This window comes from Pteropus alecto, unplaced genomic scaffold (genome assembly GCF_000325575.1).
Source record: "Pteropus alecto unplaced genomic scaffold, ASM32557v1 scaffold587, whole genome shotgun sequence".
Taxonomy (NCBI): Eukaryota; Metazoa; Chordata; class Mammalia; order Chiroptera; family Pteropodidae; genus Pteropus; species Pteropus alecto.
In genome coordinates this window covers 101,204-117,277 of record NW_006439816.1, presented here as the reverse complement: position 1 = coordinate 117,277, position 16,074 = coordinate 101,204, and positions in this window count along the sequence as shown.

The following is a 16,074-nucleotide window of genomic DNA, read 5'->3' as shown; positions in this document are numbered from 1 at the left end:
TCAGCCTCTTCATGAGTCTGTGTCTTCTCGTCTAGATTTCCTGCTATCTTCTCTCCTTGCATATTTTTTGTGCACCAGCTATCGAAATGAGCATTGCACAGCTGTTCTTTATGCCAGGCTATGCTGTGAGATAATCCAAGACTAATAGAAGGCCCAAATGTCCAGGCCGAAGTAAAACCCAAGACCTAAGATGGACAGAAGGTGGAAGGCCCATAACGGATAGAAGGCCCAAAGTAGAGGACAGATGGTTTGAAACTTGGGACTTGAGGACTAAAATGGAAAACCTGTGTGCCAAAATAGATGGACACTTCAGGCCTGAGACCATCAGAAGTCCCAAGAGCCATGATGTACAGAAGTTGACTGAGTCGAACGGCTCATGTCTGGAGTTAGACGGAGGGCTGAAGACACAGGATGGCATGCTAAGAGCAGGTACCCATGGAAGGCCTGAGATAAAAAGCCTTAGCTTGAAGACCTAAGACTCAAGGATGGGAGGCCTCAAACATACATAAAGACCCAGGAGTCAAGCCTCTCTACGTGGACTGGAAGGCTCAAGAAAGACAGATATATTAAGACTAAATCAGGTCGGGGAAACCGGTGTCCTATGACCCAAAATCCAGGAAGGCTAGAAGCCCTAAAAGCAGAAGAAATCCCAAGATGAGAATCCTCAGTTCTTTTCTACTACTGTTCTCCCTACTCTTGGACATTTTCGATTCTCCCTTTCCAGTTCTCATATCTCCATTTAAGCCCACTTCCTTTGAGATGTCCTTTATGATGTTATTACTTTAAAGGGACATATCTTTAAATTACCAGTAGTGTGCCTGGGCCAATGTAAGCCATTTTTATCACAGTTCTGATCCATTTGTCGAGAGTTGCTCCAGGCCAATGAGAAGAATTAGACAAGAAATACGCAGATGTGCCAGCCTGCTGAGAAGTAGCAGCAGGCAACACCTTACTCCTTTGAGCTTTGGTGAGCAAGATTTCTGAGGCTTGGGACTCCTAGCGATGGTTACAAAAGATGACTGACCCTGGGACAGAGTGCGGCTCCAAAGAGACAGCCTGAACTCCCTGCTCATAGTAGTGGCCGAGTAACTTGGTAGACTGAACCAAGCTTGTCCTTGGGTTTAATACCCACCTCTACACTTAAAGATGAGAGAACTTGAGAATATTCAGCAGGTTTAATCCTCTCTTGATTTTTTCCCGTTTACCATGAGGAAAGATAATTTAAATGATCGAGAATACATATGAAAGCAAGGTATTCTCATTAATAGTGTATTGGCAGCCATGCACAACTAATATTTGAAAGTGCACTGTCAGCTGTGAAGTATTATGTAAATCAGGGGTCATCACACCCTTTCTGTAAAGGGGCAGATAGTAAATATTTTAGGCTTTACAGGCCATATAGTCTCTGTTACATTTTTTTTACAACCCTTTAAAAATTAAGAACTGTTCTTAGCTTATGAACCAAGTGGATTTGGTCTGCAAGCCATAGTTACCCCTGATGTACATGCCAGGGACTGTGCTGAATAATATTAATTTCTTGTGTGTACCTGTCCTTTGGCTAGGCACTAAGGATGCAATGATTATTTACGATCACATCCAAGTGACCTGCATTAAAATGTGTGAATATGCTTTGTAAACTATGAAAGTGCTTAAAGACTTACAAGTTTCAGAGTTGATGAGTGAATATTGATTACATACTCTATACAGTCTCCTGTCTAGGAACTGTGGATACGAATGTTAAAAGAAGCATGAATAAAGTGCTTTGTCAAGAGTATGTAACATTATGCAGATATTTGGAACTAAATGGTTGACAAATGAATAATTCATATATTTGTAGCCATTGTGTTTCTGCTGCTATAGCGATTTTGAGTAAAAATATAGTGTTCCAGGTAGCAGAGAACATATGGGAACTGCTTTTAAACTATAAAAATATACAGCAAACACAAAGGATTAAGCTATTGTGATGACTTATAATGTGCCAGATAACATGCTAGGCACTATGGATGGCAAATGAAAAAAGATGTTCTCAATTTAGAATTAAAAATTTCAAGATAGGAAGTGCATTTTAAAGTGCTTTGTAAACTAAAGCACTAAATAAATGCCAATGGGCTTTATGTCTAGGAATGAATAAATGAACGAATGAATGAATACTAAGTGCCTTTTATGTGCCAGCTATTGTTTTGGGCACTATGAAATCTAAGATAATGCTCCCAATTAATAAGAGGGAGGTTTATATTCTATATTATTCAGTATTCAGATGTAAAAAAATTAGCTATTGCTTATTTTATTCAATCAAGACTTTACTGGTGATTTTAAAACATTACCAGTATATTTTCTTAGGTAAAAAAATGTAATGAGTGAGATTGAGATTTCTAAACTATAAAGTGCTATATAAATATAAAACGAGGTGTTTTCTGTGTGAATAAAACTCTGTGAGATGGCATTGTCTAAAAAATTTCTCTTTGTGTGCTTGACCCACTATGGGGAAGGCAGTATAAACCGTTATATAAATTGAGGGTTTCAATACTTATCGAATAAACCGATGAATTAATATTAGTTGCTTACTGTGTGAACTCAGTGCTATAGACACTAAAGAGATACACACATTTATTATTTCGTTATGCCTACAGCTGAGAATAATGCAATACATATGTTAGCATCTCGTGAACTATAAAGCACCATATGAATGATAATTATTGCTTTTCTCATTGGTGCCCAGTACTAGGCTTATAACATTGTATCTCAGTTATAGTATGAAAGAAAGATGGAAAAAACTTGGGAATGGATTATTAACTATTGAACACTGTAAATATAATATGGAAAAGATTAAGTGTATGATGAATACAAGACTGGATAATAATTTGCTCTCTCCTTTCCTCAGAGATAGCAACTGGTTATGCAAAAATTCATTATCATTATTATTAAACCTGCAGCAGAGATCTGTCTGTAAATTTACCAAGCCTACTGTTCTATATAGACAGAAAGAATTAACTGTTGGCTTAATGAAGGATTTCTGCTTACTTTCTGTGAGGCTCAGAACTACACATACCCTAGGATATAAAAATTTTATTCTCATGGGTTGCTCACAGGAGGAAATGAGGTAATAGGTGTGAGATCCAGCCTAAAAGGTGCTTACATACTGCTAAATTTATTTAATGATGAAAACATGGGAGAAATAGAATTGTGCAAGGCAGTATGCTAAATGCTGAGCTAGGTAGGAAAGATACAATCCAGACCAGAAGGCTACTTGCTCCCTGGCCTGAGATGGGGAATGTTTTTTACAAAGCAAGGTTTTCTAGTTCTCCATCAATTTTTTAAACGCTGAATCCTAAAGATGGAGGTGAATTAGATCCACCCTGGCCTGGCTTAGAGACATTTAAGGAGTAAAAAGAAATGGCTCAGGTCTGCTTTCAAATTCATTTGATAAACAGAGGATATTTTACATGAACTAGATCATTCTAGGTCCTGAGCATAAGGGAAATGAAATGGGCCTAGTCTAAAGGGCTTTAGATCACAGATCATAGCTGAAGCTATGAAAACAGGTTTGATTTTTGGGTAAATATTTGAATGCCTGTTTTCTGGAAGGTACTATGCTAGATGAATTAGTAGGTCTGGTCTAGAAAACCTATTGCTTGCCTTGGAGATTAAAAAAATAGGAAAAAGGCATGGTTCTTTCAATATAAAATGAAGACATTTTCCTTACTTCTAGATAGTCCCAACGTCACTTGCTCATTGACCTAATTTGAAGCCAGAAGACTGATAAAGGGGTCAGCATTTGTCCTCTAATTCGTTAATTTAAGATGCTGCTTTTATTATAGTTAAATAGTTTAAGATGAGAATTTACATGAAACCGCAGGTTTTAAAAGTATTTGCTCATTGGCCTGGCTTAAAGTCAGGAAGTCACTTGAGCAATAACAAATATTGTGACTGCAGTTTTCTCATTAGTTGAAAGAACTTCATCGAGCAGCTGTGATTTTAAGACACTGAGAAGAATGGAGAGGGCTTTTTGTGTATTCATTCATACAAACATTGGAGAAGGTTATTCTAAATTAAAGAGATCTAGTACAAAAGGTACTTTGTCTTGGAGATACAGTTAAAGTGCCTATAAGGCAATGTGCTAAGACAATATGCTAATAAGACAATGCTAATTCCTAGACAAAACAAAAAAAACAAACAAACACCTTAACTGACAAACATTTGCTTTTTAACTTGCTTAGGGACTAGAATATAAGAGAGAGACTACCGTTCATTCATTTTTTAATTTATTCATTCATTCTACAAGTATATTTGAGTGCCTGCTGTGTATAATGTCCTTTGCTAGGTTCTTAGGTTCCTAGTTGGCCCCAGAGGCATGAAAAAAAAAATGAATCGTTTCTTAGAGAAACTATTCAACTTTCCTTTAGGTTGTTTTCTGGTTAGGGGCATGGCTTAGTGCCCGAGTAGCATTGTGCAGTTCAGTTCCTACTGCTCTGGCCACTACAATCAGCAGGGTTTTCCACTGAGCTTGTTCCTTAAGTTGCAGGAACCTTTCTTAGAATAGACACTTTATTTTCTTGGCCCTCATGAAAAATAGCTGTGACCACTGCTGGGCAGCCTTGGGAAATACACTGAAGCTACAGTTGGTTTGGAAACACACTTACGAGTCCTGTCGATTTTTAATTTTACATTCTAACATGTACTACTTAAACAGATCTCTGAAGAACAGCCCCCAGGTAGTACATAGCGAAATAGGAAATGGGGACCTGATTTATCTCCTGCAATAGCTTTTGAACTTACACCTCAGAAATCTTCTCAGCATCAAAACCTGCTCAAGAAAGGTCTTGCTATAGTAGAATAATGTCAGAGAATGAAAATGGCTTCATTTTTACCATGCTGAAATTTTAAGATTGATAAAAATTGGAAGTAATTGGCAAAAATTTGAAAGAAAAATACCAAAAAAAACCCCCAAAACTCACCTCAAACCTTTAAACCTAGGCCCATTGGGCTTTGACCTTTTCTATTTTTAAATCACTCACAGAGGGCGGGATAGGAGGAAGAGTGAAAGAAAAGGTCAAACCCATTCTAGATTTGTCTTAAGAGCATTACTACCTCCAGATCTAACCTGGGGATTGCTTATTTTAGTTTAATGCAATCCCAATAACTGGTCATTGTTGGTTCAATGATTGTCAACTAATCCTAATTTTTGTGGCATAAATGAAGTTGTGAACAAATCCGTTTTTATAGGAAATGGCTTTGTCTCTACCCTTCCACGTCAAAGGAAATATATGCTGAAATACTCTAATAAATGGAAGACGCACTTTGACTTATGAAGTGACATGAAATGCAAAATCTCTGATCCTTGAGTGTTTTGAAGATTTAAGAATCTTGCTCAGTGTGGGTGACCACCAAAAAGTAATGTAAAGCCATGTACTTGTCACAGCTGAGACAAATTATGTTGTGTAATGTCAAATAAAATGTACTGTTTTGAAAACTGTATTTTGATGTGATGAGTTCTAGTTTTACCTCAGTCCCTTCCTAACCACCTTTCACTACCTTAATCACCCGGCTTGGGTAAATGAGTTGAGGTCTCATTTCTTTCTAGCTTCAGTTGCTTTGGTCAGGAATACTGAGAAGCACGAACCCAATAAAATGTGAGAAGCGAAAATTTTGAGGAGAGGGCAAGATAGGAATAGGGCATTAAAAAATATTCTAAGTTTGTGAGAAGTAGGCTGTATTCAGGAGGAAATCACTGTAATTAAAGAAGTTAACAGCCCCAATCCCTCAGTAGATGAAGGGATCATTGATGTTCCTAGAATTCTGAGTGATTAAATATCCAAACGTTAGGTTGGTGATTTTGCTGCATATGACTCAGTGCAGTGTTTATAGGCAAGAGTTTCTATTCTTTCGTTGGCAATTAAACTGGCAAGTATTGCCTTTGGAAGAAAATCTTAAGCTGCTGTGGGCCAATCGTGGATGGGTGCACACATTATATAACGTAGAGGAAAAGGGCCATGTTTTCTGTTTAGTGAGGAAAGGTCAGATGTGACCATTTTAAGAGGGCAGCAAGAATATTTAGAAAATAAAGTGCTCGATAGTATTTGGATGCATTAGGACAGATCGTAGCAATATAGGGGAATGCCAAGGGTGGGGAAGAAGCTGAATTTAAACAGACTCGCAGGAAGCTGCTTAGGCAGTATCTGCCACTTCCTTGGGGAAATCAGAAAGGAGAATTTGCAGGTAGAATGAAAAAAAAAATCTGGAAGACAAATACCCAGAAGAGGAATATTAAAGATTGGAACCGATTACATATATGTCCCGAACTTACTTCTCCCTTTCCTTTCAGCATTTTTCAAACAGGCAGTGATTCTGGGCCAGCTGCACTATAATGAGAATAGAGGAAGAGCTTGGATCCTTATGGCTGTAAGCTATTGTGCCCTCACCCCACTCCTAGAGCACAGTTTTTAATAGTGCTGAAGCTTATGAAACTGCTCTTTTATTACTATGCGAATAGTCTCATCTGCACAGTGTAGTGGTTTTATTCATTCTAAATTAAATTGGATTTTATTTTGTTTCAGTGCAGAAAAGTGTTAGCCAAGTGTAGTGGTTTTATTCATTCTAAATTAAATTGGATTTTATTTTGTTTCAGTGCAGAAAAGTGTTAGCCATGTAATCCTCAGCATAACTAGAATTATGTATATAAATATACAATAGATAGATGAGGCACCTGAGTCCATAGAACATGCTCAAGTGTCACCATGTAAACATTACTGAGGTGAACCCAGATCTAAGGCCACTTCACTCCTAAACATCTCTTCTCACTATATATTCTCTATATAGCCTCTTATGAAGGTTACATTGTTATCAGGAGAGTGCGTTATAAGTAGTTTTTAGTTGGAAATAGCTCTCACTAATCATAGCTAACCCTCAGCAAACTACTTCATGTCGATACGCTTATGGAGAAATAGTTTTAGGGATTTGCAAAGGTAGGGATTATAATTGTAAAAGCAAGATTATAGATTCTAAAGAATCGATCAGAAAGCCTTGGAGAAGCCACAGTTTGCCCATGATCCTAAGGCTATTTTTATGCAGGTGGTCGTCTTGGAACTGTAGGGAAGAACTTGCCATTTTTACTGTTTGTAGCTCTTTGGTTCCAAGGGGACAGATTCTATTCAAGTGAGAGAATTGTGAAAGTATGTGAGACTTCCTATCAAGGGCAGGATTTCAAAGAAGGTTTTTTTTTTTTTTTTTTTTTTTTATTGCCTACCACAACCAGTTTCCTCGGGGTCCGGCCCGACCCTGCTTAGCTTCCAAGATCAGACGGGATAGGGCATGTTCAGGGTGGCATGGCTATAGACAAGGAGTTTTTTCTTAATACCTCAGTTTATATGTGAATAACATCTTATTTCAACTCAAAGCAGATAGCAGGGGACAGCCTATTAAATCCTGTATACCTCATCTGGTACAGTAACCCATGGTATTTAGCATGTGAACATAGCAGGAGAGTTGAAACCTGAGTCCACAACAAGGTAGCAAAACCATGAGGCAGTTGTAAGGGTGCCACCTTATTATTCGAAATCTATCTTGTCACTGTCACCCTTTGCCTGGTTGAATAATCAGGAAAGAATGGGTCTTAGCCCGGAATTCAGTTAGTCTTGAGCTACAAGAAGGGAAAAGATACAGAAATGGATTTTAGCTGTCCTCCCCACACTAAGCTGTTGCCTCCAAAAAAAGAAAAAAATGAAAAAATATCGCTGACAGACTAATATTGTCTCAAACACACTGCAGTGTCCCTTTATTTCGTCACCTCTATCTCTTGCCCTTTCCATGCGTTGCTAGGAGAGTGCATTGGATGATGTAAAAACAGCCCTTAGATTAAGTCTCGAGCCTGTATTTACCCTTTTTAGTAGCTGATGTCTGAAAGTACATTATCTAGACATGAGCCTCTAATTCTTCAACATGTCATAAGCAGGGACTAAAAGTGCCAGGAGGCGTTAGAGACAAAGAGGGAGGGAAGGAGGGCTGTTGCATACACATCCCACAGTCCCCGCACAGCTTCTAAGGCACGCGGCGTGCACTAATTCATCCAAAAAGTAGACAAAGAAATCCGCATAGGACCCTATGCCAGAAAATGGAGTCATGCACGCTTTAGTGTCCAGGCCCGCCAAACTGGGCCATTGGCAAGGTGGCGCCAGCGAGGCTGACCGCCGCAGAATGGCTGCGCACACCTGAGGTCTGGATGGCGCGAATCTAAGCCGCTTACGCGCGGATCCCCAACCAGAGGGCTCCTTCCTCTTATCCTTCGGAAAGGTTAAGCGAGCGCACCAGCAGCTTTGCCCAAGCGGCCATTGTGCTGAGAATCTAGCAGAAAATCCATAGTAAAAAAAGCGCCTTCCGTAAGGAAAGTGCCCAGCTCTGCCTGTAATCCATCCCCTCTCTGCTGCTCGGAGGCTGCACACGCACAGGACAGGGAGAAATACATCCTATCTAAGCAAATTGAGAGGTGCACTTTAACCCAAAAGGTGCACGCACTCACTTCCCTCCCTGCGCCCGGGCTAGTGGCTCCCAGAGCTGCGGCCTGCCATGGCTGCCGGGGGCCAGACGGCTCACGGAGGCCTTTCCTGCCCTTGCCAGCAGCGACGGGTTCCAGGAGCCCCGGTCTCTGTCCCAGCGGCCTGTTGGGAGATCCTAAACCTAAGCTCGAACTCTCTCCCTCCTCTCCTCCTTCTCCTCTGAGAATGTAAGCCGGCTTTCCTCCCCGCTCCCAGACGGATCTCCATCCCCAGGCCCCGACTCCCCGCGACTCACCAGCCCGGGCCGGTCTCCTTCGGGTCCCTCCAGGGTATCGCCATGCTGCGCCGCACTCCCTGAGATCCGATGCTCCCCTCGCTTCCTCCCCGCCGAGATGCTTGCACTGCTTGCCCGGAGACAATGGTCGCCAGGCTTAAAGGTGGATGCTGTCCGATTTTGCCCAGAGCCATATTTTCGGGGCGCTCGCCAAAAGACAAAACTTTCCCGCGACTGGATGCTCCCGGTGCTCGCGCACCGCCGATGCTTACAGCGCTTTCCCGTAGACAATGGTCGCCGCGCGCAATCCGCTCGGCTGAGATCGGATTTTCCCGGGGCTCGCTTCAGAGCCGATGCTCGCCATGCACAAAGGGCCCAGCCAAAAGACGTGCTCCCGGTGCTTGCTCAGAGCTGATACTCGGAGTGCTTGCACGGAGTCCGTGATTGCCATGTTCGATGTGCTCTCCAGAGCGGAGGTTTCCCGTGAAAGCTCGGAGCAGATCTCCCGGGGCTTCTATTGAGACGATGCGATGCGCGATGCTCCCCGCGCTTCCCCAAAGCCAACGATGGCCGAGCTCAAGCGTCTCCAGGGGACAGTAGTTCCCTGCATCCTCAGAGCTGATACTTCCCGCCCTTCCCCAGAGACAATGGTGGCCGGCGCACAATGCGCACCCCCATGGTGAGGACTGGGTGGGGACTGGGGACGGGGTGGGGACGTTCCAGCGCCTCCTCCCAGCTGATGCTAACCCTGCATGCCCAGAGCCAGCGCACCACCGGGAGGGGGCGATGTTCCCCAATACTTTTCCTCAGCTGATGCTAACCGGGCTTGCTCAGAGCCAATGCTGACCATGCTCAATGCGATCCCCGAGTGGGGGGGGGGTGTTCCCCCACGTTTCCTCAAACCTGATGCTAACCATATTTGCTTAGAGCCAATGTTGGCCATTCTCAATGCGGTCCCCAGGAATCAGATGTTCCCCGAGCGTCCACAGAGCGGATGCGCCCCGCGCTTCCCCAGAGCCAGAGCTGGCCGTGCACGATGTGGTTCCCAGAGGAGGGGATGGATGTTCCCTGCGTGTCCCCTGAGCTGATGCTAACCGTGCTTGCCCAGAGGCAACGCTGGCCGTGCATAATGCGCACCGCTGGGGGGAGCGATGTTCCCCAACACTTCTCCTCAGCTGATGCTAACCGTGCTTGCTCAGAGCCAATGCTGGCCATGCTCAGTGCGATCCCCGGGTCGGGGCGGGGAGTGTTCCCCCACGCTTCCTCAAACCCAATGCTAACCATATTTGCTCAGAGCCAGTGCTGGCCATACACAGTGTGGTCCCCAAGGGAGGGGATGTTCCCTGCGTGTCCTCTGAGCTGATGCTAACCGTGCTTGCCCAGAGCCAACGCTGGCCGTGCATAACGCACACCGCGGGGAGGGGGCGATGTTCCCCAACACTTCTCCTCAGCTGATGCTAACGGTGCTTGCTCAGAGCCAATGCTGGCCATGCTCAATGTGGTCCCCGGGTGCGGAGAGTATTCCCCCACGCTTCCTCAAACCTGATGCTAACCATATTTGCTTAGAGCCAATGCTGGCCATGCTCAATGCGGTCCCCAGGAATCAGATGTTCCCCGAGCGTCCACAGAGCGGATGCGCCCCGCACTTCCCCAGAGCCAGAGCTGGCCGTGCACGATGTGGTCCCAGGGGGATCAGATGCTCCCCGTGCTTGCCCAGAGCCAATGCTGGCCATACACAATGTGTTCCCCAGGGCAGGGGATGGATGTTCCCTGCGTGTCCTGTGAGCTGATGCTAACCGTGCTTGCCCAGAACCAATGCTGGCCGTGCATAATGCGCACCGCCAGGAGGGGGCGATGTTCCCCAACACTTCTCCTCAGCTGATGCTAACCGTGCTTGCTCAGAGCCATTGCTGGCCATGCACAATGAGGTCCCCAGGGGTGGCTGTGTTCCCCCACGCTTCCTCAGACCTGATGCTAACCATATTTGCTTAGAACCAATGTTGGCCATGCTCAATGCGGTCCCCAGGGATCAGATGTTCCCCGAGCGTCCACACAGCGGATGCACCTCGCGCTTCCCCAGAGCCAGAGCTGGCTGTGCACGATGTGGTTCCGAGGAGGGGATGGATGTTCCCTACGTGTCCCCTGAGCTGATGCTAACCGTGCTTGCTCAGAGCCAATGCTGGCCATGCACAATGAGGTCCCCGGGGGGGGCGGTGTTCCCCCACGCTTCCTCAGACCTGATGCTAACCATATTTGCTTAGAACCAATGCTGGCCATACACAATGTGGTCCCCAAGGGAGGGGATGTTTCCTGCGTGTTCCCTGAGCTGATGCTAACCGTGCTTGCCCAGAGCCAACGCTGGCCGTGCATAATGTGCACCGCCAGGAGGGGGCGAAGTTCCCCAACACTTCTCCTCAGCTGATGCTAACCGTGCTTGCTCAGAGCCAATGCTGGCCATGCTCAATGCGGTCCCCAGGGGATCAGATGTTCCCCGAGCGTGAACAGAGCGGATGCTCCCCGCGCTTCCCCAGAGCCGGAGCTGGCCATGCACGATGTGGTCCCAAGGGGATCAGATGCTCCCCGTGCTTGCCCAGAGCCAAGCTGGCCATACTCAATGCGGTCCCCAGGGGAGAGTATGGATGTTCCCTGCATGTCCCCTAAGCTGATGCTAACCGTGCATGCCCAGACCCAACACTGGCCGTGCATAATGCGCACCGCCGGGAGGGGGTGATGTTCCCCAACACTTCTCCTCAGCTGATGCTAACCGTGCTTGCTCAGAGCCAATGCTGACCATGCATAATGCGGACCCCGGGTGGGGGGGTATTCCCCCACGCTTCCTCAAATCTGATGCTAACCATATTTGCTCAGATCCAATGCTGGCCATGCTCAATGCAGTCTCCAGGGATCAGATGTTCCCCGAGCGTGCACAGAGCGGATGCGCCCCGCGCTTCCCCACTCGTGCATGATGTGGTCCCAAGGGGATCAGATGCTCCCCGCGCTTCCCCAGAGCCAGAGCTGGCCGTGCACGATGTGGTCTCCAGGGGAGGGAATGGATGTTCCCTGCGTGTCCTCTGAGCTGATGCTAACCTTTGTTGCCCAGAGCCAATGCTGGTCGTGCATAATGTCCACCGCCAGGAGGGGGCGATGTTCCCCAACACTTCTCCTCAGCTGATGCTAACCATATTTGCTTAGAGCCAATGCTGGCCATACACAGTGTGGTCCCCAAGGGAGGAGATGTTCCGTGCGTGACCTCTGAGCTGATGCGAAACGTGCCTTCCCAGAGCCAACGCTGGCCGTGCATAATGCGCACCGCCGGGAGGGGGCGATGTTCCCAACACTTCTCCTCAGCTGATGCTAACTGTGCTTGCTCAGAGCCAATGCTGACCATGCACAATGCGGACCCCGGGTGGGGGGGTATTCCCCCACGCCTCCTCAGACCTGATGCTAACCATATTTGCTTAGAGCCAATGCTGGTCATGTACGATGAGGTCCCCCGGGGTCGGGGTGTTTCCCCACGCTTCCTCAGAACTGATGCTAACCATGCTTTCCCAGAGCCAACGCTGGCCGTGCATAATGCGCACCGCCGGGAGGGGGAGATGTTCCCACACTTCACAGCTGATGCTAACTGTGCTGGCTCAGAGCCAAAGCTGGCCACACTCCATGCGGTCCCCAGGGGATCATATGTTCCCCGAGTGTCCACAGAGCGGATGCTCCCCGCATTTCCCCGGAGCCAATTCTGGCCGTGCATAATGCGCACCGCCGGGAGAGGGCGATGTTCCCCAACACTTCTCAGCTGATGCTAACCTTGCTTGCTCAGAGCCAATGCCGGCCATGCACAATGAGGTCCCCAGGGGTGGCTGTGTTCCCCCACGCTTCCTCAGACCTGATGCTAACCATATTTGCTTAGAACCAATGCTGGCCATACACAATGTGGTCCCCAAGAGAGGGGATGTTCCCTGCGTGTCCTCTGAGCTGATGCTAACCATGCTTGCCCAGAGCCAATCCTGGCCACGCTCAGTGCGGTCCCCAGGGGATCAGATGTTCCCTGCGTGTCCTCTGAGCTGATGCTTACCTTGTTTGCCCAGAGCCAATGCTGGCCATATACAATGTGGTCGCCAGGGGAGGGGATGTTCCCTGCGTGTCCTCTCAGGTGATGCGAACTGTGCTTGCCCAGAGACAATGCTGGCCATACACAATGTGGTCCCCACGGGAGGGGATGTTCCCTGCATGTCTTCTGAGCTGATGCAAACCGTGCTTGCCCAGAACCAATGCTGGCAATGCTCAATGGCGGTGTCTGAGAAAGGATTCCCATGCTTGCTCAGAGCCCAGTGTTTGCCCAGAGCCAATGGTCGCCATACTAAATCACTCTGCAATAGAGGATGTTAACTGCTTGCTCAGAACTAATGCCCCCCCGAGCTTCCCCAGAACTAGTACTGGCCATGCTCAATGTGCTCCGCAGGGAAGTGGATGTTCCACGCTGTTGCTCAGAGCTGATGCTCGCAGCCTCTGCATCGCCAATACGATGCGCTCCCAGATGTCTAGCTCACTTGCTGTCAGTGACTGCACAGCAGCTGCCCCTCCCTGCCCCTATCCCACCACCAACCCCAGCTCCAACTCCTGCACCTCCAGTTGCCAGGGGCACCAATGGGCTGGCAGTATCAGGCCCCTTCCCCTACATTCACTTTACCTGCTGTTTGTTTTTTGTTTTTATTTTGTTTTGTTTTGTTTTGTTTGTCTCAACATTACAGGTAGGAACTCTTGACCACCTATATTAACCTTCACCTTTGGCACTGCCCCCCAACAGTACTATTAGTATTTAAAATAGACCTTCTGTAGAGTATAATTACATGGAGATTTCAATAGATGGCCCTATGTACATTACACTGACACATGGTAGGTATTTGCTGAGTGAAAGAACAGAAATTATCTAGCTGTTTTAGGGAGAAGTTTGAGTTTTGCAGATCCAGAAACTCAGTTACAGCAAAACGTTCATTGTTTACCAGAACTTCTGTGATTGATTTATTTCATTCATAACAGCAAATTAACCTTTCTTTGGGCCTTAGGATGAATACATCAGGGGTGGCTATCAGATGGAATGAAAACAAAGCTCCAGCTAATAAAGAGGATATGGAAATGCTAGGAATATATCAACTTGTACAGACACATATCAGCTTACAGTTGATATCTACACTTTGTATAGATGCATCAAAATGCCAGATCCTGGCTGAGTTCCCAAAGAGTTCTTTCTGTGTTGACAGAGATCTGTTTTGTTTTAGGTTTTTTTTCCTATGGAATTGAGAGCTACTCAGTGGGTGGTTTCAGATGCCAGGTTCAATCAAGAGAGAGCCAGAAGAGTTTTCTACTTCATAGAATGGTGAATTTACTCACGATAAATAACACATTTTCACATAATGAACTTGCAAATATGTATAGGGTAGTCCTATAATGTGTACATTATAAAATAATATTGGTGTAAGATTTTAGAACTGGAAAACCCAGTACAGATTCTTGAATTCTCTCATTTGAGAGCAGAGAAACTGAAGCTTGGATTATCTAAAATCTTACAGTTAGTAAATGGAAAGGAAGGACATGAATTCTGGCTTAAAAAAAAAAAACCAGTCTAGTTTTCTCTTCATCATACTATGCTATAACCATCAAATCATATAAGAATGTATAATATTTATTGAGTTTTGCTTTATGGCAGACTCTAGGTTAAATACATTTATTATCTCACTGAATCCTCACTGAATCTGGTACTATTGGTGATATTAATGAGGACTGAGTCTTTGAGTGGTTAAGTAATTTGCCCTAGGTCAGAGAGCTACTAAGTGCACTGAAGTGCATTAACTTCATAATTATGCAATACTCTCTACAAATAGTAACCTATACTTGGAAGAACACGCAGCTTCATTAGAAATAAGTAGAAGCTGAATTAATTAGATACATTTTACTTCTGTTAAGTTTGTACTAATAATAAAGGAGCTCAATCCTGGAGAGGCTGCCCAGAATCAGGAACACTTATGTGTTGCTGATGTCATTAATTAGCGTAAATCTTTAGAGTCCAATTTGGTATTATGCACCAAAAGTCATAAAAAACTCAGCCTGCACTTAACCTAGCAATCCCATTTCTACAGCCATCAAACGTGATAAAGACGATGAATTATAAGAAAGGTATGAATGAAATAGTCACAACCACCTATGCAAATGTAATAAAAAGAATAAGAAAAAAGATATCAAGTGAAAAATTAAAATTTTAGGTGCACTCCTTGACAGCTGTCTGATATTTCTAAATTCTTGAAGTTTGCACCATGCCGCTTGGAACATTTGCCTGATTCAGACAGAGATCACTTCTCTAGAGATGGGGGGAGAGAAAGGCGGTGGTCCTGTTAACAATGCAAAGAGAATCCAAAGAAAATAGAGTAAGTAGTGGGAGTCAGAAGCAAATCTCTGAATAAACGAACAAGACAAACAAGCAAAAGCTCACTGACATAGACAACAGTTTAGTGGTTACCAGAGGGAAAGGTGGGAGGAAAGGCGATAGTTAAGGGTAAAGGGGGTCAAATATATGGTGACACAAGATTTGACTTTGGGTGGTGAACAAACAATACAATATACATATGATGTATTATTGAATTGTACACTTGAAACCTATATAATTTTATCAACTAATGGAATCCAAATAATTTTAATAAAAAGTAATAAGAAAATAAAAGCAAATCTCTGTCCCTACTGTGGGACTCGACTTTCTCATTTGTATTGAAGTAGATGCCCTCAAGTGTATTTTCCACATCTGACACTTTGTTGTTCTATATGTTTTGGGAAGTTTAAAATTTAAATGTAAATTTGAGTTGTTTAGATCCAATATTCCCGTTATTCTATTATCACAGACTAATCCCTCAACCTTAGTGAGCCATCTTACAAATGAGTGTTAATGGTCATGCGGGGCACTGAACAAGAGTGTTCGAGCTATATTGTCAAAACTAGTGTAAAAAATACTAAGGTAATGCTACCTGTATATGAGGAAAATAGTGCATGATATGCTTAAAACTATTATGTCACTTTGTTAGAAGTCACTGGAAAACATTCAAAGGAATAAAGGAACTAAGGCCCTTTTAAGAGCCTATGTTTCTCAAAGGCAAGAGAAGTAAAAGCTAAAATAAATGAATGAGACCACATCAAACTAAAAAGCTTCTGCTCAGCAAAAGAAACTGTCAACAACGTAAAGAGACAACCGTCCGGATGGGAAAATATATTTGCAAGCAATGCCTTCGATAAGGGCCTAATGTCCAAAATATACAAAGAACTCATACG